The sequence below is a fragment of the Octopus bimaculoides genome, chromosome 13 (genome assembly GCF_046866305.1).
Source record: "Octopus bimaculoides isolate indiv1 chromosome 13, ASM4686630v1, whole genome shotgun sequence".
Classification (NCBI taxonomy): Eukaryota; Metazoa; Mollusca; class Cephalopoda; order Octopoda; family Octopodidae; genus Octopus; species Octopus bimaculoides.
Genome location: NC_142940.1, coordinates 44,873,468 through 44,901,361, shown reverse-complemented (window position 1 = coordinate 44,901,361; position 27,894 = coordinate 44,873,468). Strand labels below are relative to the sequence as shown.

The following is a 27,894-nucleotide window of genomic DNA, read 5'->3' as shown; positions in this document are numbered from 1 at the left end:
GGTCACCACTAGAATGTATTAGTGTACAGAAATAGACTGGACACTGAAGAGTACACAATATGCTCAACAAACTACATATGGCTCCATATGGCACCACTGTGTATTAAGAAGCTTGCTTCCCGACCACATGGTTCTGGGTTCAGTCTCACAGCATGACACCTTGGGCAAGTGCCTTCTACTATAACCTCAGGCTAACCAAAACCTTGTGAGTAAATCTGGTAGCTGGAAACTGAAAGAAGCCTGCTGTATATGTGTGCATGTGTGTGTGTGTGTGTGTGTGTGTATCTGTGTTTGACAACTGGTGGTAGTGTGCTTATGTTCCCATAACCTAGTGGTTTGACAAAAAGAGAATGATAGAATAAGTACTAGGTTTAACAAAATGTAAGTACTGGGGTTGATACATTCAACTAAAAATTCTTCAGGGCTGTACCCCAGGATGGCTGCAGTCTAATGACTGAAACAGGTAAGGTAAAAGACAAAAGATATGATGTTTTACTGTGTGTGCAGTATGGTACTCAGCTAGTTGGACATGGATCTGCAGGTTGCAAATCTGAGATAGGTCTATGGGTTGCACATTGTTGTTTGGCCAATTGTTTGACCTGAACTGCATAACAGCCGCAGCAGCAGCAGCAACAACAACAACAACAACAACAACAGCAACAACAAAAAAACAACAACAATAACAAAACAGCAGCAGCAGCAACAACATTAACAAAAGCAAAAAACAACAAGAATCACTACAACAATAACAACAGTAGTACTCACAATATACATACTCTACACAGTAAATGGATGAAACACTTACAATAGGCCCGGAAGCAACAAAGCAAAACTGATGTCAAATACTAACACAATTCTACATTCTTGAAAGACAATGGTGCAGACATTACAGAGATGCATCTGGTGCTGTTATAGAAATTCACATAAGACTTAAAAACATAATAACAACAATTCTTTCTGATTTAGGTACAAGGCCAACACTTTTAGAGGAGGGAGTAAGTCAAATCCATCCCCATCTTCTACTAGTGCTCAACTGGTACATGTTTTATTAACCTTGAAAAGATGAAAGGTAATTTTGACTTCAGTGGAATTTGAACTCAGAATGCAAAGAGCCAGGAGAAACACTGTATCAATCACATTTTGAGTGAGTGCAGTATATTAGCACAAAAGGAGTGTAAGCACAGACATGACTGTGTTGGCAAAAGAGTGCAATGGGATGTTAGCTGTGTGGTTTCAAAACAACAGGAAAGAGGTATGAACATGAACCAGAGGCTGAGGTAGAAAATGAGAATTACAATATCTTGTGGGACTTTACCACAAATGCTGATCATACTGTTGAGGCAAGAAGACCAGATTTGTTTATAGAGGACAAAATAAACAGTGTAGGATAAATAGATTTTGCAATTCCTCAAGAAAGTAGGTTCAGTATCAAAGAAATTGAAAAAAATTAAGAAATATCAGGATTTAGCTAGAGAGCCGAGGAGATTGTGGAAGACTAAGACAATAATTATTCCTGTAGTAATTGGTGCACTTGGTACAACAACCAAAATGCTGCCTAAAAGGCTGACACAAATTGGAAATGAAACTCACATTGTCAAAAAAAAAAGTGGATTGAAAATAAAAGAAGCTGCATTTATTTGTGATGGATGCATAAATGTAATTTGAGTTTAAGTATGGATTTTGTTATGCTGTTACAATGGAGACTCTGATGATTTTGATTTTGTTTGGGACTGGACAAATTTGCCTGTTGATTGCAGGATATAACTCTTGTTATTGTTTTGTTTCTTTGACTCAAATTGTTTTGACGCATCATGACACATTTTATGCAATGCACATTGATCTCAGCGATAACTGCTCCAAGATGTCAAATTAAGCTGTAGAGATTTTAGTGATTGCTTTAACTTACTCTTATACCTAAGGATGGGTCTTCCTTTACCGTAGTATCCCTCTATTTGTTGGTCATACAAAAGAATTTTTGGAATGCGATCATCTTTCATTTGAATTATATGTCCTATCCACCTGCACTGAAATCTCAATAACATGCTTTTGAGTTATAGAGACTTTAGTTATTGCTTCAACTTAAACAACAGCTACAACAGCAACAGCAGCAGCAACAACAACAACAACAACAATCCTTTCTACTAAAGGCACAAGGCCTGAAATTTTGGGGGAGGAGACTAGTTGATTACATCGAACCTCCCCGTACTCAACTGATATTTATCATATCAACCCCGAAAGGATGAGAAACATAGTCAATGCTGGTGGCATTTGAACGCAGAACATAAAGATGGATGAAATACCACTAAGCATTTTGTCTGATATGCTAATGATTTTGCCAGTTTATTTCCTTATTATTATTATTATTATTATTATTATTATTATTATTATTATTAATAATAATAATAATAATGATAATGATAATAATAATAATAATAATAATAATAATAATAATAATAATAATAATAATAATAATAATAATAATAATAATTAAAAGCAGGACTGAAAGCAGAGACTGAAGGTTTCATATTGGTGGCACAAGATCAAAGCTTGCTCACCAAAAACTACCAGGAAAACGTTCTTCAAAATGATTCTGTCCTTAAATGCAGATTCTGTGATACATTTGACGAAACAATACACCATGTCCTGTGCTGACATCAAACGAATACAAAGATTGCCATGATAGGGTAGAACAGTATTTACATTGGAAAATATGTAAACACTACAAAATCAGTACTCCTGCTTACCAGTATAAACATCATCCTGAGCCAGTTGTTGAAGGTACAAATGTTACTATCCTCTTTGATTTTCCAGTCAACACTGACGAAACAATCCAGGCTAATCTACCAGACATAATTATTAAAGACAGGGACGAAAACACTTGTAGACTAATAGATGTAAGTGTTTCCACTGATAAAAATATATCTGTAAAGGAATTTGACAAATCAAATAAATATAAGGACCTAGAAATTGAAATGCAAAGGACGTGGCATCTTAAAGCAAGAACTGTTCCTGTTATTGTAGGTGCCCTAGGTATGATTAAAAAGGGATGTCAGAAACATCTAGATAAGATCCCAGGAGAACCATGTCTCAGAGAAATCCAAAAGCTTGTGCTGACAAATACTGCCAACATCCTTAAAAAGACTATCCATTTAAATGTCTGTGTTGTAGTACATGAAGATATCTTACTACTACCTCAGCCCCTTCCCCTAATCAAGCTTTCAGTTATACTGTAACATCTCTTATCCTTCACTTGCCCTAGGACACTGGGTGTGTCTTGACAAGTGATTGTAACAAACTTGCAGATTAAAAGTAAAAAACAACAACAACAACAACAACAACAACAATGATAATAATAATAATTTCTAATGTAAGCATAAGGACAGCAATTTTGAGGGGAGTGAAGTCAATCAATACTATTGACCTCATTATATGTCAGGTACTTCCCGTTATTGATCCCAAATAGATGAAATGTAAAGTTGAGCTTTTGTGGGATTTGAACACATAATGTAAAATGCAGGAAGAAATAATGCAAAGTATTTTTTATCAATTCTCTAAAAATTCTGCCATTTAAAATTTCTAAATTAAACATGTGGCCAGCAATTTTTAGGAAAGGTTGAGGGTGGGGGTTAGTTGATTAAATCATCTCAATACATGACTGGTAAGGTAATGAGCTGGGAGAATCGTTAGCACAATCAGACAAAATGATTAATGGCATTTGTTCAAGCTCTTTACATTCTGAGTTTAAATCCTTATGAGGTTAGCTTTGTCTTTTTGGGATCAATGAAATAAAGTACCAGTCAAGTACTGAGGTCAATTTAATTGAATTGCTTCCTCCCTTCAAAATTGCTGGTCTTGAAGCCTGCATCCCATTCAAAGGAATGTTAAATCTTGGTCATTTTAAATGCCATGGAAATCAGACAACTGGTCTTATGAGTCTTAAGATTCAACAAAAAATAAAAACATGAGTAACCTTGGAGCATGAATAGCAAAGTTGACCTCTAACAGGATCTGAACTTATGAGGGGCTGCTGAAAAGTTCCTAGCTTGAAGGGTATCAGAAAAGGCCTGCTTGGAGGCCCAAAATTCCGAGTTCTTTTACAGGGCTTAGAAAAACTGAAGGATCACTGCAATAAGTATGTGCATCTGAGAGGGGAATATGTTGAATAAAATCATAATTAACTGTATTCATTAATCATAATTAACTGTATTCATTAATCATAATTATTGAATAAAAGCATAATTATTGAATAAAACCATAATTAACTATATTTTCTTTTACCCAAAACCAGGAACTTTTCAGTATCCCCTCGTAGAACATAAAAAGTTGAAAGAAATACTGCAAGGTATTTTCTGCAGTATTTTCTGTGATACTCTTATGATTCTATAGAAATGTAAGAATACAACATGAAGTGAATAATGTGGATGCATGTGAGTGGTGGTGGTGGTGGGAAAGACATGGGTTGGTTTTTGTTTACAATCTGAGTTACAGTTACTGTGTTGCTTTGGTACAAGAATAAAATTTAGCTTTCTAGAATCTTCTTTTATTAATTTTTTTTTCGTTTCTTACCACTTCCTTCTGTTATGGAAACAATAAATTTTTAGAGTTTATGTAACCAAAAGAAAAATAAATGTTTATTTAATATTTCATTTTTCAAAGAAAATTATATTTTGCATTATTTATTCTTTGAAGGTGATTTTATTGTTAAGCTATTTTCATTTAAAAGATTAAATAATTACATTAGAAATATTTAAGCGAAATAACCACAGACATACATACACTAACACACATGTACACATACTCACACATACACACTCAATCACATGCACACTCACACACAGACCCATACACTAATCTCACATACACACACACACACACGCACACACACACACTCACACACACACAGCAGAAACCTTTCCTGAATGCTTGCATCAAAGTGGATTCCACAATAGGTACTTAAAGTACCAGGTATTAGTGCTAAAACAAGCAACAGGTCAAGTCTGTCTGGTGGGATATCTATCTATCTATCTATCTATCTATCTATCTATCTATCTATCTATCTATCTATCTATCTATCTATCTATCTGTCTGTCTGTCTATCTGTCTCTCTATATATATGTACATATATCAACAAAAAGGGTACAACGAAATTGCTGTGGTGAGTGGAAAATCCAATATTGGACACACACATACTGGCACACACGCACACACACACACACACACATAGAGAGAGAGAGAGAGAGTGAGAGAGAGATAGAAAGACAGACAGACAGACAGACTGACTGACAGACAGACAGACAGACAGACTGACTGACAGACAGACAGACAGACTGACTGACAGACAGACAGACAGACAGACAGTCAGATAGATAGATAGATAGATAGATAGATAGATAGATAGATAGATAGATAGATAGATAGATAGATAGATGGTAGATGGTTTAAGAAAATTAGAAATGATTAAAAAACAGCTTAGTAAAGGAAACAGGATTTTTTTTTTAAATGGTTGAATTTAAATGAAAGAAAGGAGAAAGATAGGTAAGATGGCTAGAAAATGTTTAAGGGAATGAAGGGAGCTAAAGAACTGTAGAAAAATAAAGTAGAGGGAGGTAAATAATGAAAGTGAAAGTGATAATTGTGCACGTGTGAGAGAGGGTGGGAGAGAGAGAAGAACATAAGACAGGGAAAGAAGAATTAATAAAGAGGAACCATTAGAGAGAAAGAAGAAGCTAAGGAAATTGGGCAATTTGGAAAATATGTGAAATAACTGCAAGATGGCTAGTGGATAGATGGATGGATAAACAGACAGACAAACAAATTGACAAAGATATAGACAGTGAGTCTGTCTGGCTATAGATAAATATGTATATATATATATATATATATATATATATATATATATATATATATATATATATAGAGAGAGAGAGAGAGAGAGAGAGAGATAGATAGATAGATAGATAGATAGACAGATAGATAAGTCAATAGTGAGCTAATTTGATGGATGAAAAGCAACATGGAAATGAAAAGCTATATATATATATATATATATATATATATATATATATATATATATATATATATATATGTCTGTATATATGTCTGTATATTTGTCTGTCTATCTATCTATCTATCTATCTATATATCTATCTATATATATATATATATATGTGTGTGTGTATTTATGTACAGACAGACAGGGAAAATAATACATAGAAAGAGACAAATAGGCAGACAAATAGATAGATAGATAGATAGATAGAGAGAGAGAGAGAGAGAGAGAGAGAGAGAGAGAGAGAGAAGAAGGGGAAGAAATAAATAGATGCGAACATGAAACATGTGAGATAGAAAGAAACAAATAGAATGTTGAAGAACGTTAATATTTACCAGAACATGATTTTAGTCAATAATCTGTGTTTTAGAATGTAAATTTCACGAAATTATTCATTGTTCAGTAAAATGGACTGAAATGTCAGTTTGATTTTGGTTTGGTAAATACTAATAGCAATGATAATAATAATGATGATAACGATTACAATAAACGATGGTTATGGTGATGATGTGGACTTAGAAGGATGTAATTAGAATGAACATCATCATTATCTCTGCTTGATAAACGAGGAAAAAATTGTCAACAGATGGTGGAAACTACCAGAAAACGAAGTTGATGCAGCAGATGACAGTGATGATGATGGTGATGATGGTGATGATGATAATGATGATGACAATGATAATGGTGATGATGGTGGTGGTGGTGGTGGGTGTTGGTGTTGGTGGTGATGGTGATGATGAAGCATCATTGTTTTTTTTTGCGTTACTTCTGACTGGACTGGATCGAAGCAATAATCACACTCACTCTCGCACTCCCTCTCTCTCTCTCTCTCACACACAACCCCTTTCACCTCGCTTACATCACACATACACCCACACATACATACACTCACTCACACCACTCACACACGTTAGCGTGAGTAGGTGGAGGGGGGGAGCAAGGAAAAATTGACCTGCCTCTAGTAAAACATACATATAAACAAACAACTCATCTCCCCTCTTTACAAACCCCTACAGGACAGTAGGGGTTTCAGTAGATTAGATGGGGTGTTAATGTAGGGGGTACTTAAAATAAAACCTTACCTTGTCCCCTTTTTTTACCTCTATACATAATAAATGTCCCTCATAGTGATAGCCACGTGTACTACATAAAGCTGCATCCAGTGTTTAGATATGGAAGATGTGTACTTGTGTGTGTATTGGTGTGTGTGTGTGTGTAGATGTGTGTGTATATTTGTGTGTGTATGTGTGTGTGTGTTTGCATGTGTGCGTGTGTATTAGTATGAGTATATGTGTATTGTGTACATGTTCATGTGTGTGTGCGTGTGTATACTTGCCTTTAATTTTTATATATATACAGCTGTATATGTACATATATATGTGTGTGTTTGTATGTGTGTGTAAGTACGTGTGTGTGTGTGTATGAATATGAGTCTATGCATTTAAGCTTGTTTTTAATTATTATGAGTTTTTATATATATACATATATTGTGATTCTGTGTGTATGTGTGCATGTGAATGTATGTATGTGTATGTGTGTGTGTGCACGTGTGTGGGTGTGTGATGAGTATGAATGTATGTGAGTGTGAGTTTGTGAACAAGTGGGTAAGGATGTGTGTGTGTGTGTGTGTGTTGCATGTATATATGATGCGCATTACTGAATGAATGTGAGTAGGTGTGTGTGTGTGTGAATGCGTGTATGTATGTGTGAGAGAGTATGTGAGATTAGTGTATGGGTTTGTGAGTGAGTATGCATGTGAGTGAGTGTGTGTGTGCGTGTGTGTGCGTGTGTGTGTAGACGTAACTTTGATTTTTGTACATTATGTGTCACGTATGTAATTATAAAAAGAGGAAAATTTTTAATTAACTGAGGTTATCTGTACGATTCGTAGACAAAACCCTCCTTCAAGAGATGTTTAAAATTAGAAAATGAGTCAAGGGAAATAACTCCAATAAAAACAGCCAATGAAAACTTCTTGGAAAATAATCTCAATGCAGAAAGGAGTGGATGTTGTCTTTAAAACCAACTAGTAGAAGCTATAGACATGTTTCAGTATAATTAAATCTCTTCAACAAAGTCATATTCTACTCATTTGGTAGAATGTAGAACTGATTAATGTGTTTGTGCTTGTGTGTATATAAATATATATATATATATATATATATATATATATATATATATATATATACATACAGGGATATATATATATATATATATATATATATATATATATATATAGAGAGAGAGAGAGAGAGAGAGAGACAGAGAGAGAGGGAGAGAGGGTATTTTTTTAAAGATAACGATGGACTATTGTTGGCATAAGAATTTATAAAATTTCAAGAGAACATGGAATCACTCTTTTTCATTATGGTGAAACTTGAAGCAGATAAAGCTATAAATAATACACACATACTCACACATGCATACATACACATACATAAATATATATATATATATATATATAGATAGATGCAACACAAAGTTTTGTCACAGTTTCAAAGCAACAAAAATATTTTGGCATAAATTAAATTTAAATGTTGAAGTGAATCTAACAGTTTTTTTTGTGTATTCTTAAATGGCTTATAAACATCTTCTATGCTGCAATTGTTTTTGTGTATATATATATAATATATATATGTGTGTGTATGTATAAATATATATATATATATACAGGTTGCGGGGAATAAATTGTTGTCTAAATTACACAAAAATGAAAATAACACTGACATTTCATTTTAACAGATATATTTTCCAAAATTACATAAAAATATCTTGAAATACTAAAGAGTAAATTTATTCAATAAAATCGCCATTGACTTCAGACGACTTCGGAATCTTCTTCTTCAGCACCTCTTCAGTGGTGAATGCTGCCATAATCTTTACTTTCAATTCATCTTTGGTGTCACATGGAGTTGTGTTGGTCTCTCGCTCAGCTGTGCCCCACACATAATAATCGCGGGGGTTGCATTCTGGGGAGTTCGGTGGCCAGATGTTAGGGGTGATGTGGTTGCAGAAATTGTCTGACAGCCACGACTGGGTTCCCCTGCTTCTGTGGCAGAATCCTGTTGCCAGAATCCTGTTGCCAGACATAGGGTCTTCCAGTAGCCACCCTTTTGACCCCAGGCACTTGATGTAGGTTTCCATGTTGAATCTGAGGCTGTGCGGAAAGATGAATGGAGACATAACTTTGCCATCACTAGTTACCACTCCAAACACCATGATGTTGACTGGATGTTTGATTTATATTACTCTCAGTACTTGTTTTGGGGGACACACCAAGCCAACAGTTGATCTGTGTGTTCACCATCTGATCCTGACAGAAATTTTTCTCATCTGAGAAAAACCAAAGCATGCCTGGGGTTAAACTCAGCTCACTTTGTCAGCTTATAAGTAAACCATAGAACTCATACACTGATTCCAAAAGTGGTAAAAATGCAAACTATAAATAATATGGGTGGTTTATTAGCAATTTAACAACCTAAAGGCAAATTTATAGACGTCACTAAAGTGATAGATTGTACAAAGTGGTACCGTCATTGCTAGAAATAAGAGCCAAAATAACTCAATAGTCACAAATGCACTATCTTAATGACTGACAAAGGAGGTAAACTATCGAGTTATTTTGACTCTTATTTCTAGCAATGCTGGTACCATTTAGTACTATCTGTCACTTTAATGACAACTATAAATTTGCCTTTAGGTTGTTAAATTGCTAATTATTTACACTTTTTATTTATATTATTTATACTTCTCACTTTCACCATTTTTAAAATCAGCATATGAATTCAACTGTTTTCTTATAAGCTGACAAAGTGAGCTGAGTTTAATCCTGGGCGTGATAAGAGCCACCGATGAGAATTAAGATGCTCTGCATTAAAATTTGAAATCACCAGTGATCTGGCTTTTTTCACTAGGGAACTTATCTTCATTAAGATAGTAAATTTCACTAGGGAACTTATCAATCATTAAGATAGTAAATTTGTGGCTATTGTGTTTTGACTCTTACTTCTAGCAATGCCGGTACCACTAAGTACCCTCTGTCACTTTAGTAACATCTATAAATTTGCCTTTAGGTTGTTAAGTTGCTAATAAGCCACCCATATATATATAGATAAGGATCACTCTTAGTCTTGGCAACAGTAGATTATGCTTCACTGAGGAAATCCAATAAGAAGAAAACATATCTCTTAAGTTTTACTAGTTGTCTTTAATAACCAGATTACATACATATATTAACAGGGTCACTGATGTAGCATTTATGCAATAAAAATTGTAATGAAGGCTATGATCCCATGTTTGATAAACACATGTTTAACCTTGTTGTGTAAATAAACACTATGTTGAAAACACAGTGCTTTTCAGTGGCCAGGTAGTGAAAAGAAATTAACTGCCAATTAGTTTTGACTTTCATTAAAGTCACCATGAGAACTGGTTTATACCTGGCTGCTGAGAAAAAGTATCTTATTGATATATATATATATATATATATATATAGGTAATGAAAAATGTGGTCTGTATAAATCTGACTTTCTTTATGTAGCAAGGCAAAGTTGGTCATGTGTATTAATTAACTCGTGCTGAGTATTTATAAAATTAAAATTGAAACCGAGGTTATGATGAAATGTTTAATAAATATCTTCAGCTTCACTGTAACGATCTGTTTATTAAAAATATGGGATCTTTTTTAAAACGGGGGCCACATTTTTCATTAATGTTTTACGTAGTGTTTTTGGTACCGAAAGACTTTCAAACTTCGTATACTTATCTATTTTGTGTTATAGAACAGAAAAATATTTTTGGATTCGAATTTATTTCATGTAAAAAATTGTCTTATTTCGATAATTTCAACCAATCACTGACGTCCATTCAGCCGATATACATTAAGTGCCGACTACATAAACAAACGATTCTTCGTTTTATTTGCTTTTTTCATTTTAAATTTGCTTTAACCCAAACCCTAACCCTAACCCTAGGGTTAGGGTTAGGGTTAGGGTTAGAGTTAGGGTTAGGGTTAGGGTTAATTGTTTCAGAATCGTTTGTTTATGTAGTCGGCACTTAGTGTATATCGGCTGAATGGACGTCAGTGATTGGTTGAAATTACAGAAATACGACAACTTTAACATGGAATAATTTATGGATTTCTTTTTTTTTAAAGAAGACTAAGAGAAAAAGATGTTTTATATGACACATTCTACCAGTGTTCCAAGTTTCAAAGTGTTTCGTTAATGAAAAATGTGGCCCCCGTTTTAAAAAAGATCCAAAATATGATTGTAACATTTTCATTAACATCATTTTATGTCCTCTTGCAGCATTGTTATGGGTTAGTTAGGCTGTCAGAGTCCAAGTTAGTTTTCATTTGGAGTTATTGTCCTCATAAATGGGCTGGGAGAACCATGTCTTGATTGTATGTTCCAATTTTGGCATGATTTCTATGGCTAGATGATTCCCTAGCAGCAACCACTTAACAGTGTACTTGGTGCATTTTATTGATATACCAGCAACAGAAATGTTATCAAGAACACAATGCACCATTTGGTCCAGGAATCAAAACAATGACCTTGAAACCATGAGTGCAACATCCTAACCACTAGATCAGATGTCTTCACATGAGTAATAATAGAGATGAGTAATTGTGAAAGAAAGTGGTTGGTGTCAATAATGAGTGACAAGTGAGAGATAAGAAGGTTGACTGAAAAGTTCATAGGCTGATAAAGATACTGTCATAGAATGTGACAGATGAGGTTAATTTTTCAATATAGTCCCCTTTGCAGTTCACATACATCTTTCATGCAGTGCTTGCATCGCATTGATGAAGGAGCTTTCATCTTGTTGATTAAGAAAGTCGTGAACAGCAGATATGATGTCATCATCATTGCGATACTGGTTCTCAGCCAAGTGTATTTTCATGTTGGGGAACAGATGATAGTCAGTTGGGGCCAAATCAGGAGAATAGAGTGGGTGATCAACCAGTTCAAAGCCACAGTCATACACAGCAGCCATTGAAAGCAAGAACTTGTGTGCTGGAGCATTGTCCTGATGAAACAAGATCCCTTACATCAGTTTTCCTGGGCGTTTGGTCTTGACAGCCTTTCATAACTACTTCAGCAAGCTGGCATAGTACTTTCCATTGATGATGTACCCCTTTGAAGATAATCAAAAAACACAATGCCTTTCACATCCCAAAAAACTAAGGTCATCACCTTCCCTGCAGATGGTAACAACCTTGGCCTTCTTTGAAGCAGGTGAGAAGGAGTGTTTCCACCGCATGGACTGTCTCTTTGTCTCTGGCTTAAAGTAATAAACCCAACACTTATCCTGGGTTAGGAAATGTTCAAGGAAGCTAGCTGGATCTGCCTCAGACAATACCACATTTTCCTGGTGAGCTTCGATCAGGTGTCAGAAGATTTGGCACCCACCAAGCAGAAATTTTCATCATGCCAAGTTCATTCTCAACTCTATCATGGGATATGCCAAAAGCATTGGCTATTTGATTTATAGTCAATCACTTGTCATCCATCACCATATGGTGAGCACAATAAATGTTTACTTTGGTGATGTCAGCTGCAAGATGTCTAGACCTTGATTTATCTTCAAAACTCTCTCAGGCCATGAATAAATGAGATAGTATAACTGATGGATGAGAAGATAACACAATGGGGAGGAGAGTTTATGGAAGTAAAGATAATGGTAACCTCTGATTACTGCTTTGAGTCTTGGGACTTCTAGGGCCATTTACTTTGTTTGCATGGCATATAAGTGACTGAGATCACAACAGTCTCCTGAACAGGACACCAGTCTGTTGCAAGGTCCCTCGTTTACAGTTGAGTTGACTGACACAATGTGAAAAGAAGTGATCTGCTCAAGAACAAAATGCTGTTCCAGGTCTGGGAATTGAAACATTGATTTTCTGACCATGAGTGCAACACCTTTATTACTAAACCATGCACTTTCACAGTTGATGGAGACTAAGTTGGAATATACTTGATAAGAAACCCCAAATGTAAATCCATCAACGTCTTTCTAATGTTCATTTCACCATGCCAGAATAGGTGTGTGGGACCTCTCCTGCAATGCATATCATCACTCATCATGATTCTTTGTGATTCTTTGTCATCTACTTCATGAAGTCCAACTTCTTGAGATCAATATTCACCACTTCGTCTTATGCCTTCCTCAGTCTCCTTCTTCCACAGGTTCAATCCACTTAAAGTGCTCAACACTTTTAATATACAACAGACATCCTATGTCCATACCAGAGCAGCTTTTTCTCTAGCATGTTACATATGATTTCTCTTATATCCAATTTTTCTTTCAGTTCATTTGTGCTCTGCTTTCCAAGCTTACTTAATTTTCTTTCTAGTCTTCACAAATTTTCTGCATTCAAAGCTCATGTCTTGCTTCCATGTAATATCACTCTTCATGCATAACATATAATCTACCCTTTACTATGAGAGAGAAACTCATTGTTATTAGTAGGGTCAATTGTTCCCTGAACTTCTTACTCTGGCTACTCTACTCTTAGAATAGCCAGCTCCCCTGCAAGGTGCATTCATACATATAACTCCTTCTGTGTATCTGTGTATTTGCCACATACACAGTCTACCATTTATGCCTGCCTACCTGTGATCCCAACTCAATCTCTTTTGCATTCAGGTCAACTCTGACTGAGCAGACATTCTTGCCATGACAATCCAGTCTTTTTTGAGGAATGTCTAGGACTCTATTATACAATGTGCATTGTTCTTTTTCTTCTACCAATATAGTGTGAATTGAGAGGTTTGGCTGTTATTTCTAGTAAGTTGAGTTATCATGTAGAGGTTGACGTATGTATTCTTTCTATGAATATGTGTATGTGTGACTGTGCGACATATGTGTTTGCAAACATGTGCGTGTAAATGAGTGCATGAATGTGGGATTGCATTTTTAGTAGTGCATACATGCATGTGTGATGTGTATCTTGAGTGCTGATGTTTGATTTTTTACAAGTACCTTTTTTTACAGGTGTTGGTGGGTATGTATAAGTGTGTGTATGTCTGCATGTGTTTAAGTTCGTACACATGTATGTATGCATGCATATGTGTAATTATGTAAGAGTATGGTTGTACAGGCATATATTTCTCTGTATTCTCTGTAATCTTAATACATACACATTTATACATTTTTCCTGTGTGTAGATCACTCAATAAGTTTTTAATAAGCATATTTTAGTGTGTGTGTGTGTTGTATGTTTTGAGCCTGTGTGTACAAGGATACGTGTATGCGAGTGCATATTTGAGCATATGTGTATGTGCATGCATGTATATTTGAGCATATATGTACAAACATATGTTTGTGTGTGTGGGGGGGGGAGGTAGGTATATATATAAGAGGGGGTGCTGAAAAGTTCCTGGCTTTAAGGGTATCATGAAAGGCCTGGTTAGAGGTGTAACCCCCCCAAGTTCTTTTACAAGGCTTAGAAAAACTGAAGGACCACTGCAATCGTATCAGGGCAATTACCCCCAGGACAATTACCCCACCATAGAACAATTACCCCACCATAGAACAATTTTCCCCGACGACAACTACCCCCTTAGGACAATTACACCCCCTCCAATATATAATGAAGTTTTAAATCATCATCTGTTGTCCTCAGGGGTAATTGTCTCCTTGTGGGGTTATTGCGCATGGGGGATAAATGTCCTAGAGTCACCGCAACACGTCTGAATCTGAAAGGGGAATATGGCGAATGAAATCATTAACTGATCCTCCTGTATCTTTTTTAACTCAAAGCCAGGAACTTTACAGCACCCACTTCATGCAATGTATGAGTAGATATGTAATTTCATATTCTATATGTGTGTGTATGATTGTATAATTCTTTACTGGTGCGTACACACGTGTGTGGATGAATCTTTCTGTTAAATTATTTAAATCTTTTACTAGTTTCAATCCCTGGACTGTGTGGTCAAGTTGGAGCATGGCCTTGAAGGGTTTAGTTGAACATATTGACCCCAGTACTTATTTTTAATTTTGGTACTTATTCTATCAGTCTCTTTTTCTGAACTGCCAAGTTACAGAAACATAAGCCAATCAACACTGATTGTCAAGTGGTGGTAGGGAGATAAACACAAACATACATACACACATATCCATCCATCCATCCATCCATCCATCCATCCATGCATACATACATATACACACACTTGCAATGGGTTTCCACACAGTTTCCATCTACTAAATTCACTCACAAGGCTTTTGTTGTCTCAGGGCTATAGTAGAAGACTTGTCCAAGTTGTTGCACAGTGGGATTGAACTCAAAAGCATGTGGTTGCAAAGCAAGCTTCTTACCCACACAGTCATGCCTGCACCTCTATGTATGATTGCATAACACTTTACTGTTGTGCATTATGTGTGTATGTGTACACGTGTGTGCATGTGCATGGGCATGTGCATGTGTGCACACATGTACATCTACATGTGTGCACACATGTACATCTACATGTGCATGTGCATGCAAGCATTCATGTATATGTATGTGTGTGTGTGTGAATACATGCATGTGTGTGTGCATGTGTATGTGTGCATGTGTGTGTGTCTGTGTGTCTGTGTGTGTGTAGCTGTCTGTCTGTCTGGTTACATTTTATGAATCTGTCTGTGAGTCAAAATATTACAAAATTTTTAGACAAAGAATAAAGTATCATTTGAACTGTAAGTCATTTACCTGTTTTATATTTTCACCTTGTTATAATGATTTATATCTACCTTGAGGTTACCTCTACATGATTACTGACCTGTAAAAACAACAGCCAGATTTCCCTCAAATCACATCCTGCTGTCTTAAAAAGAAGAAGGACGTACTGGATAATGTATTTCCTAGGAAGACGGTAATCATGTTCACAGCTGGAATGCCAGGTCTGTCTTGGGTTAAACAGCAGCATGAACAAAGCAACAGCAGTAGCAGCAACAGCAGTAACACTTGCTGCAAGCAATAACAAGAGTAACATAACCAACACACAAATCACCACCACTACCACTACTGCCACTGCCACCACCACTGCTGCTGTGGCCACTGTTGCTGCCATCACCACCATCGCCACAACTGCCACTGTCACTACTACCACCACTATTATCATAACCACCACCACCACCACCACCACTGCCAGCAACAACAGCAACAACGACATGTGTGTGTGTGTGTGTGTGTGTGTGTGTGTGTAAAACCAGAGGAACATATCTTGATTTTTTCCCGATAAACATCAGTTGTATTTAATGATTCTACCAGCTGCCAGTAATTAAGAAAAGGCAACAAAAATAACTATTAAAAAAAACTTCAATCAAACAACTAAAATAGTCAAGGTATGAGACTTGATATAATTGCTCAATCTGCAAAAAATAGCAGCCAAACCTTGCTTGAAAAAGATGTGTAATTGGGTATTCATAAAAAAAGAAGGCTATGTAGTCCTTGATGTATTATACCTATTTAAAAAAAAAAGAAGAAGGATGGTAACAATTGTTTATAGATCTACCTGATCAGGGTTGAGTCGGTGCTAAAGAACATCATAACAGTATGCACATATGTATGCAAGAGGAGCAAATCTCAATCAATTGTTTTTCCATAACGAACCTGTTTTCTATTTTACCACTGTCTAACACATGCCAATGATAAAAACGAAAACAAATAAAATCCAATACTCTGCAGAAAGAAAAAGGGTTGGTGGGGAAACTCCAGTACATGTACCAGATCAAATAAATAAAACAATAAAAAAGATAACCCTATTGATTTACAACCTTCTCTCTCTCTCTCTTAGTTGATAAAATATTTCATTGAATTGAATAACCATTAATTTCAGTCAAGGAGCTAGGGTGAATGACAACTAGATAACAGATTGAAAGAGTTGGCAAATGTGTTGTCTGTGGTCAGAATATTTAAACATAAATGGAGCCAAGTTCATCTAACTGTGGAAATAGGTAAATATATAAATATAAAATACTATTCAATACAAATGCTTGATTTATTAAAATTACTAGTTTAAAAGCCGCATTGCGTGCAGACTTTTAAGCTAGCTCCTGTGGAGGGCTAACTGGGCCTGCAGCCCAAAATTAAGGAGAGCTAAATAGCATAACTATAATACTTCTATAATGACTATATGCCTTAGTGGTGTTTGATCAAAGGTTAAGGACTGATGAGAATTAATTCTGTAATGCAATTATTCTATTGTTCCAGTCCCGTTTTGAATTCTAACTGTTGGCCAATTTGTCCCAAAGTTCTTATCTTGACATATAATTAATAAAGCGAAAGTCATTTATCTCTCTTTTGATCTCTAATGCCATCTGACGAATGCCAACCAGGATGGCATGAATCAGCCAAGCTTTACCTGCTAGAAATCGCAACCCAAATGCTTTTAAATCAAATCCCAATGCTGGATGTTCAAGAACCAAACGAAGGGCAGATTTTCAATCCTGGGATCATCCTGATTCCAAAATGGCATAATAGGTCTATGTAGAGCAAATGTAGACTGAGATACAGGGATCCCAGACAGACAGAACTTCACATTTATTATTATAGATTTCCACCTCTAGAGGAAGTATAAGTTCCTTGGTTACAGGAGATAAGATCTCTTGTAGCTAAGGAAACTTATTTGGAGATAAGATTGTCCTCTTATCTTCAGATAATAAGCCTGTCCTTTTCCTCCCTGGAATGTCAGTTTTAGAGAAATCTTGTATCTTGAGATTATCTCCCTTTCTCAAGCAGAGTTGGTCTTAATTGCCTATTGGTAATTATGAAACATCCTCTAGAGGCTGAGATGATTTTAATAAATCAAGAATTTATGTGATATAGTATTTGATATACTTGTAGCTATCTTTGTTGTACAAATACCTGCCCTTCCAATATACATATGCTTCAGAGTAAAGTATTCAACAAGTACAGAGCATAATATGAAATTAGATAAGTGACAAGGGAATAGGAATTATGTAATTAACTTCATTAGCTTACAGCTGTTTCTGCTATATGTATCAATACTCTACAAACTATCACTTGTTGATAAATAGATATTATACAACAACAATAGATTATGATAAAGGAAATATTTAAAAAGTTATAGTTATGAACAAGAAGGTTATTGTCAAAATATAAAAATATTGAAATATTTTAATCACAGAGTGTGATAACAGTTAAATAAGAGGAAGCTGTAATTAGAATAAAATATACTGTAATAACAGCATGTGGAGTATTATGGTGGATTGCCAGTTAAATGACAACATGAAGTTTTTAATGTTAAAGGTGAATATTGATAGATTCTCAAGAGAGAGAGAGAGAGAGATAGATAGAGAGAGAGAGAGAAAGAGAGAGAGAAATAGATAGATAGATAAATAAATTGATAGAGAAAGAGAGGTGGGAGGAATTGTCAGTCTGATCTGAGAGTTTAATTCTGAAAAAAAAGAAGAAAATCAATAAAAATTTAGAGGAAAAGTCTACTATTGCATTTCACATTATCATTTCTTGACACTGGAAACAGATATTAAGTTCACTAGAAAAGTGAGCAATTACAATTCAATTTGTTCTCACTGCCACTGTCAGTTTGCTTTATTCACCAGTTGGTGACAATGTACTTTATATAGCAATATAGAATTAGGGGGAAAATTTCCATTACCAGTAAAGAAGTCTTCTCTTGAGAATTTCCATCTTGGTGTGGAACAATTTTCTGTTGTCTTTGTCACTAAACAATGGCGACTTCAGTCAACCAGATGGAGATGACGAAAGGGTTGCTGGATCATATGTGCACATGCGTGTGTGAGGGAGAAGGAGGAGAAGAATAAGGCAAAAGAGAATGGGAGAGGGGACATTGAGAACTGAGAAACATCGTAGATATGCAAGCAGCTGTGAGGGGAAATCATCGAATTACTATCAGTGAATTATCAGAGGATGTGCAGACTAGTTACGGTTCAGTTCAGTTCATTATCACTGAAGATTTGGATATCAGATGTGTGCCTGCCAAGTTTGTGCCAAAACTGCTTTCAGCTGACCAAAAAGACACTCGGGTTTCAATTGCACAAGAGCAGGTATCGGCAAGCTTTTGGCAAAATTTGATGCAGATTCTCTGCTCGACTTTCTCTGTTATGGTCAATGCGACACTTACATGCTACACCCCTTCCTTCCAAGCACTGCTGTAAACAGCAAAAGTGAGCTAGAACGTTAAAACTTAGTGCATGTGCTTAGCAGAGTTCAAGGTCAATCTGTGCTAAGTGTTTTCACTCAGCATGCTTTAGCCTTGTTACTATGGCAACAGTCCCAAGTACTTATTGATCAGACTATGTCTATATATATAAATAATAAGGGTGGCTTGTTAGCAATTTTTCAGCTGAAAGACAAAAATATATATGTCACTAAAGCAACTAAGAGTGCTAGTCATAAGAGTCAAAACAATTCATAGCCACGATAAGCACTACCTTAAAGACTGACATTTACATGCTGGTGACACATAAGGGGCACCTATGCTGGTGGCACATAAAAGACACCTGGTACAGTCTGTGGAGTGGCTGGCATTAGGAAGGACATCCAGCCATATAATGAAAATAGACAACTGGAGCCTGCTGCAGCCCACTGGCTTACCAGCTCTGGTCAAACAGTCTAACCCATGCCTGCATGGAAAATGGACATTAAATGATGATGATTATATATATATATATATATATATATATATATATATATGTATGTATGTATGTATGTATGTATGTAATGATGTTTGTATGTATATCTGTAGATGGCTTCTGCCTACCAAATCCGCTCACAAGGGCTACAATAGAAGACCTTTACCCAAGGTGTTGTGTAGTGGGATTGAACCTCAAAGCCTAGTTGCAAAGCAAGTTTCTTAATGACACAGCCATACCTGCACCTATCCGGCATTTAGTTATATATATGTGGTGATTCTGGGTTGTATATAGTCATTCAGGTGAGTATTTTTACATCATTAAGTTATATATAGTCATTTAGGTATGCATTTGGTTATTTGGCATTGTGATTATAGTCATTTAGTGTTGTGTATATATAGACATTTGGGTATGTTATGGTCATTTAGTGTTGTGTATATAGTCATTTGGGTGTATTTATGGTCATTTAGTGTTGTGTATATAGTCATTTGGGTGTATTTATGGTCATTTAGTGTTGTGTATATAGTCATTTGGGTGTATTTATAGTCATTTAGTGTTGTATAGTCATTTAATAGTCTGTAATTATTATTCTTTTGTTCCTTTTAGTTCCTTTTATTTATTTCAATATTGAGGCTATTGCCATACTTGAGCCCCAATTTCAAGAGTTTTAGCTTCCATGTCAGTCCTGCTACATGTTGCATTCTGATAGATTATTTCATTAATTTATATTCATTGAATGGTTAAATTTCAGATTTCTTGATATAAAAATTTCTTGGTGTATTATTTATACTGGTACACATATATGCATACACATATATATATATATGCATATACACGCATACATCCACACATCCACACATCCACACATACATATGCACATACATACACACATTAATACACACAAACACTCACACATTCATATGCACATACACTCAGACACAAGTACACAATATATACACATACATACACATGTGTATGTACATACATACATACATATATACATACATACATACATGCATACATGCATACATGCATACATACATACATACATACATAACGAGGTTTTTATCTGCCACAATTCACTTAGTAAAATATAGTTCAATTCATTTGAGATTACAGCAAAAAACTTTGCCCAAGGTATCACACAGTAAGATTAACACCTAAAACCATGGGAGTTACAAAGAAAATCCACTTAACTTCTTAACAATACAGTCATACCTGCTTACAACTTGTTACTGTTAATATAAATTATATCATTTCATTTTTAAAAAAGATGAATGACAAGAACAAACAAGTCTTGAAATTAACTTGATATGAGAAAATTATGTGTATGTAAAAAGAAAAGGGGAAATGGAAAAGGTACTTACATGACATAAAATGTGAAGTATAATGACTAAATCACAGCCAACTTTGAGCTGTGAGTGGGTGGCTGAAAAGAGTTGGGGAAGGCCTGGCAGAAAGTAATGTCACATGTACCAAAACATAGGATCTGAACTTTGAACCAAATATCTTCAAAATATGTTCAAAATTGAACAGAAAACAGCATGACAGTCTTTTTAATAACAAGAAGTTTATTTTGACAAAGAATAGTTTTTTTTTTTTTAACAACAGAAAACTGAGGTGGACGAGGTGGTGGTGGTGCTGGTGGTGTGGTTGTGGGATAATAAGTATATGTGTGTGTGATGGTACAGATGGTGTGGTAGTGTTGTAGAAGTGGTGTAGTATGATTTGATGGTGGTGGTGGAGGAAGTAACAATGGTGATGTCGATGGTATGGTAGTAGTGGTGGTGGTGATAGTAGAGAGTGTAGAGGTGTAGGTGGTAGAGGTGATGGTGGTTGTATGGTCACAGCCATATGGCGTGATGCAGCAGTATGTCGCTGTTGACATGTTATGATGTAATATTGTATTATAACTTGCAAAGGTTACATACAGGCTTATATCCTGTACTTACTGATTTGACCCTTTAGCATTTAAACTGACCATTTCCAGCCAAAACTCATCCCTGTTTTATGTCAAAACTGGCCAGGTCTGGCTTCTCACACCTACCCTACAATGTCATTCTAAAAAGTGAACAATCACTACACTGAATTATCAAAGCTACAAGACCATTTCAATAAATAAGTATAACATCTAACAGCATAATTTGAATGCTAAAGGGTTCAGCCCTTCCATTCCTTTGGAGCATTGAGCATCAACACCTTTTTCCTACTGTTCTTGACTCTGATCTGTCTTTTCTGCTTTTTTCCTGTTTGGTCCCCGTGACTTTATCTCTGCCTCCTTAGGTCTTATTAGTTGTGAATTGTTATCAATGCTCCTAGAATTTTGCTTTTTTCTAGTTTGGGGTCCTGGACCAACACAAACCCACTTTAATCTCTTGGAACAGCTGGTCCATATTAGCCTGGCCTCTATCCTTTGAACTTGCTTTGCATGGGAGGCTTTATTGGGGGCTTGCACTCTACTTGCATAGTTCTCTGGGTCACTGAGGCACATAAGCTACCACATTTCAACAAGGACTAGACCTTGTGGTGATTATTTCCTGTATTGAAAAACAAAATGGGAGCATTAGGAGATGTGTAAAACATCCTTTGTAAGAAATATGGAAAACTACAACTGATTATTAATGTTATCATTCTCATCATTGTCATCATCGTTGTCATCATCGTCATCGTTGTCATCATCATTATCATCACTGTTCTCATGTCTGACCATGACTAAGTGGTGGAGCTGTTTAAGTCCTTTCATTAGCAATGCCGTTAGAGGATTGAGAAGTTATCATCGTCGTCGTCATCGTCATCGTCATCATCGCCATCATCATCATCATCATCATCATCATCATCGTTTTGACGTCCAATTTCACATGCTTGCATGGTTAGTCATTGACACTTTGCTTCCCCCACCAACATGTTTTGGAGGTTGTTAGGCAGATTAAACAACTAGAGACATAGGTTAGAAGAGATAAGCTCTTGAGCCAAAGCTATTTATCTTGGAAATAAATCAACATAGGCACAGGTTGGTTTTATTCTTAAGAAGTTTGCTTCCCAACTGCATGATTTTGCATTCAGCCCTAGGCCAACAAAAACCTTGTGAGTGAATTTGGCAGATGGAGCTGGATGGAAGCTCATCACACATATATGTGTGTGCGTGTATCTCTCTCTCTCTCTCTCTCTCTCTCTATATATATATATATATATATATATATATATATATATATGTATGGTTAACAGTGAGAAAAAGCGAAGGAAGCATTGCTTCAAATGGAGAACACTTTGAAGGTGATAAAAGTGTAAACATATAAAACTAAGTGAATAAAATTATTGCAAAGTTCTGGTTTCCTTTGGGTACCACCATGTATAAATGTGCTTTTGCTATCATAGTAGGACGTCTGTTTTGATGTTTAGTTTACTATCTGGGGCAGCCAGTTTTTATTCTGAAATCCCCAAAAATCTGAAATTCAGAACACAACTGTCCCCAAGGGTTCCAGATAAAGGATTGTGTACCTGTATATATATATATATATATATATATATACATCAATATTCCTCCCTGTGCCTGTGAAATCTTGCATCCCTGCCGTAAGGCTTTATTTCCACATATGCCAGCTTAATTTAATTCATCCTTAGTCAAAAGACTTCCGTTGTTATGTCCTGTTTTATTATTTTTATTGTATTTGTGTAACATTGTCCGTTTTTTTCCATCCTTGTTTTTGTATACATTTGCTGCTTTCTTCCAAGGAATCTAATGGTCTTAGCTTAGTTTTTCCTTGGGGCTGGCCAGATTGGAGTAATCTTGAGTATAATCAGCTGAAATTGCGAAGATAACCTGGTACTTGACTGAGGAAAGAAAACTTCAAATGACCCGCCCTTGTTTTCTTGGTATCGTCTATCTGGATGTTTTGTTGTCCCATTTTTGTATCACCTAACTGCCCAGATGTTTTGCATTATTGTCCCATTTTGTATTTTATATATACATATATATATATATATATATATATATATATATACATATTCACACACATCTATATGTGTGCATGTATAGTCTTGTTAGTGTTTTCCATCCACAACTGCTCAACAACCAAAGTTGGTTTGTTTACATCACTGTAATTTAATGGCTTAGCAAAAGGGACAAAAGGAATAAATAGCAAACTTAAAAAATAAGTTCTGGTGTTAATTTCATTGATTCAAACCCCTTCAAGGTGGTGCCCCAGCATGGCCATGGTCCAATAACTGAAGCAAGCAAAAAAATAAAAAGTATTACTAGTCATTGGGTGATAGTTTGATTCCTCAATAGGTAATGCGATCTGCATGTTTAATCCAAACAGCTCATAAGAAACAAAGAGCAGACAAGTATACAAACCAAACTGAAAACAATTGTTTTGAATTTTGTAACGTCTGGTTGATGAACGTTATTACAAGGTCAATGTCTCACTCACTCCCTCTGTCATTCCCTCTCTCCCTTTCTTTCCTTCTCTTTCTTCCTCTCTATCCCCTTTTGTTTCTCTCTCCCTCCCCTTTTGTTTCTCTCCCTTTCTCTGTCTCTGTCTGTTTGTCTGTCTGTCTCATTCTTTCTCTCTTTCTGACTTGATTGATGTTTGATAGTAATACATGACATATTACAAAACTTTGCTGGATTTAGAATAGCAATTAATTGTTTCTGATATAGGCACAAGGTCAGCAATATTGAGGAGAGTGTATGGGTGGGGGTGGGGGTGGGGGGTAAGCGATTGCATTGAGTTCCAGTACTTGACTGATATTTTGTTGTCTTCCAACCTTAGAAGAATGAAAACTAGAGTGGACCTCAGTGGAATTTGAACATAAAATATTCTAATAATGCTACCAATCTACTGCCCTAAGAAAATAATAATAATAATAATAATAATAATAATGATAATATTCATCATCATCGTTTAACGTCCGCTTTCCATGCTAGCATGGGTTGGACGATTTGACTGAGGACTGGTGAACCAGATGGCTACACCAGGCTCCAATCTGATTTGGCAGAGTTTCTACAGCTGGATGCCCTTCCTAACGCCAACCACTCAGAGAGTGTAGTGAGTGCTTTTACGTGCCACCGGCACAATAATAATAATAATAATAATAATAATAATAATAATAATAATAATAATAATAATAATAATAATAATAATAGATATAACAATTATAGATCAGGAAAAGTAGAGTTGCTTACTTATCGATCCATCAGGCCCATTTTATTCCAGGATTGTAAAGAAAGAGGAAGAGAAACAAAGAAAGTACAATGCCTTAAAATTTGAAATAGGAAGATTTTGAAGCATGTGAACAGTAAAGATCATGCCTATAATAATTGGTACGTTGGGAACAATAAGAAAAGCTGTAGACAAATGGCTGAAGGAGATTGAAATAGAATGCCTGGAAGAGCTCCTACATAAAGTTTCTTAGGGACAGCAAGGATTATCAGGAGGGTTCTAAGCACTTGAAAGACTGCTGAAAACTTGTGGATACCTAAAGCTGCAGGTAGTAACCTGCTACCCAGATAAATCCTACCAGGAATAAGACCAAACTTGTGACAAACCAAAATAATAATAATAATAATAATAATAATAATAATAATAATAAAATTGAAGTGAATTTCAATCTCTGAGCCTCTTGCAATCATGTTTCAAAAACTGTCTTCATATAAGGAACTCAGAGACAGTGTTTGCTCAAACATTTAAGCCAAACAGGTGGCTCCAAAAGTCAAAACAAAAAGCAAAATTAAAAGTGAATACTGGAGTGGTGGTGACTATTTTGAAGTGTTGTATGCATTCTGCACACCATCACTCAACCCCCAAACATACAAGCATCATAGAAGAGAAATATGAACTATAGAGGAAAAAGATAAAAGATGTAAGAAAAATATAACAGCAAACAAATTAGGATATGTGTGAAAGTTTCTTTTCTGTGAGGCTAGAATATCCAAAATTGAAATAAACAAATATGTTGGTACAACACACATGGAAAATAGAAGAGAACTTTCAACCACAGTAAATGATAGACCACAAGCAAATGAAAATTGTACAGAACTTACTTTTTCCACCAAAATACAGAGGATCCTACAAAAAGAAAAAACACAGCATAGGCAACTACACACACAATAAATAAGAACTCAAACCAGATCGAAACTATTACAGAGCTGTCCACACAAGAAACATACAGTACAGTGCAGCAAATCACAAACACACAGAGAGAAACAATGCTAGAAGCACAAAAAGCAGAGAACATGGAAACACACAAGGAAATACAGTACAATAACAATACCCCCTCAGTCCCCTCACCCAACAACAAATAGAACAACACACACTGGCACGGATCTATTAGAATTGATACTGAAGACAACTTGATTGAAACCATAAAAGAAAATAGAAGAGAACATCACAAAATCAATAAACATTTCAAACTACAAATGATTAACAGCTGTATGAAAGAATAAATAAATATAACAGCCTTGCAGGAATATATGCTCATGATATCAGACCACCTGAATATTGACAGACTGAATGACTTGGTCTACTCTATAGCTAATGTCAAGAAACAGCCCCCTGCTAAACCCAAGACTTCAAAATGGAAAGATAATATAGTATACAAAACTGGAAAATAATGGAAACAAACTGATGTATTACATCAACAGTAGGAGACTTTACTTCTCCAATCACAACAAAAATAAAAATAGAAATAAACTAGCTATAAATTAAAAAGATATAATACAGAATTCCATTTGTCAGCACTTATTTGACAATAATAGTTCACTTAGACATGTATTCAAATTTATAAATAATTCATTAACTCACAAAAAATACAAAGCTAAAAACATCAATATTCTTTGGAAAATTATAAATGGCTTTTGTGACAAAGTTGAAAAATGTTGAACATTCTCTTCCTCCACCAAACACATCAAATGATATGTGTTTCCATATATTTATTATTTCAAGCAGTTCCATTTTACATAGTAATATGTATACAAGGGAATTAACCCTTTGCTTGTCCTGTGTATCATAAGCAATGCACAGGTCATATTTCCTTGACACCCATGCATCATATAATACATGTTTCATATTTTTTCCACCATCAGTAACTTGGGACGTATGAAAGGGAAGTTTATGAGGTGCATTCGAAAATATCTGACTTTATTTTATCCTGCCAAATCTAATAGAGTGTGGGCAAAATCCTTTGGATGGGAAGTGATGCCACCCTTCCTGTGCATGCATGAAATTTTTCACACTGGTAAACTGCATCAGTTTCCACCTGTTACACCTAAAGTACAAATATGTAGTAGGTGTTAGTCAGATTTTTTTTTTTCACCAAATGCATTGAACAGAGATATTGCAGCAAATTTTACTAAAAGCTTGGTGATGCACAATCTCAAACCATCCAGAAGATGGCCTTTGGTGATAATGCCATGGGCAAAACTCAGATCATGGAGTAGTACATCAGCTTCAGACATGGCCACACCTTAGCAGAGAGTGAGGCATGCTCAGGCAGGCCATTTACAAAAACCAAGACAAGGAGCCAATTAAGAAGGTTTAGTGTATAGTCAAAGAAGACCATCATGTAACAACCCAAGAAATTGCACATGAAGAGGGAATAAGCAAAATGTTCAATTTTAATGGATGATTTATGCATGTGGAGAGTGTCAGCAAAATTCATTCTCAAAGTGTTGGCAGAACAGCAGAAGCAACTCTGCAGGGAAATCGTTCAGGATACGCTGGACTGTGCAACCACAATCCAGACTTAATGAAAACTGTGTTAATAAGTCATGTCTGTGGTGATATATGTGATACTGAGTGGACGTTATAACGATCCAACCTTTTGAGGATAATAGCACTGTACGACTGGGGATCGTACAGTGCCAGATAGAAGCATTCTATTGACGACTTCAGAATATAACAATATCTGTCAGAGCAACAACTGTCGTCAAAGGACAGATAGAACAGTGGCAAAGACCACTTCACAGCAAGAATAAGTACCAGGCTTATAAAAAATAAGTACTGGGGTTAATACATTTGACTAAAAATTCTTTAAGGTGGTGCCCCAGCATGGCTACAGTCATATGACGGAAACAATAAAAAAAAAAGAGGTAAGCCGAAATGACAGTAAAAACTCCTCATTGTGCCCCACCCACCCTAGAGAAAAGTCACCAATGGTCAACACTCCACAGGGAGTGAAAGTTTTAAGCGGGCAATTTGTCATTGTTTGAATATTCT

General features: G+C 35.7%; 1 protein-coding gene across 9 annotated transcripts in view; it reads right to left on the bottom strand.

The window, feature by feature from the left end:
- The window catches only part of LOC106880554 (uncharacterized), a 96,041-nt gene extending 70,168 nt beyond the window's left edge, over nucleotides 1-25,873 (bottom strand). Inside the window, exon 1 of one of the 9 annotated variants that reach the window (XM_089361692.1) lies at nucleotides 25,722-25,873. The gene's annotated coding sequence lies outside the window, so the exon portion shown is untranslated. Of the gene's footprint in view, nucleotides 1-6,384; nucleotides 6,975-7,131; nucleotides 7,222-15,749; nucleotides 16,077-16,554; nucleotides 16,699-18,681; nucleotides 18,770-21,045; nucleotides 21,465-25,721 lie in introns of those variants that run through there. The other 8 variants (XM_052972451.2, XM_089361694.1, XM_089361693.1 and 5 more) reach the window with 8 other exon arrangements.
- Between the last annotated feature and the right edge of the window lie 2,021 nt (nucleotides 25,874-27,894).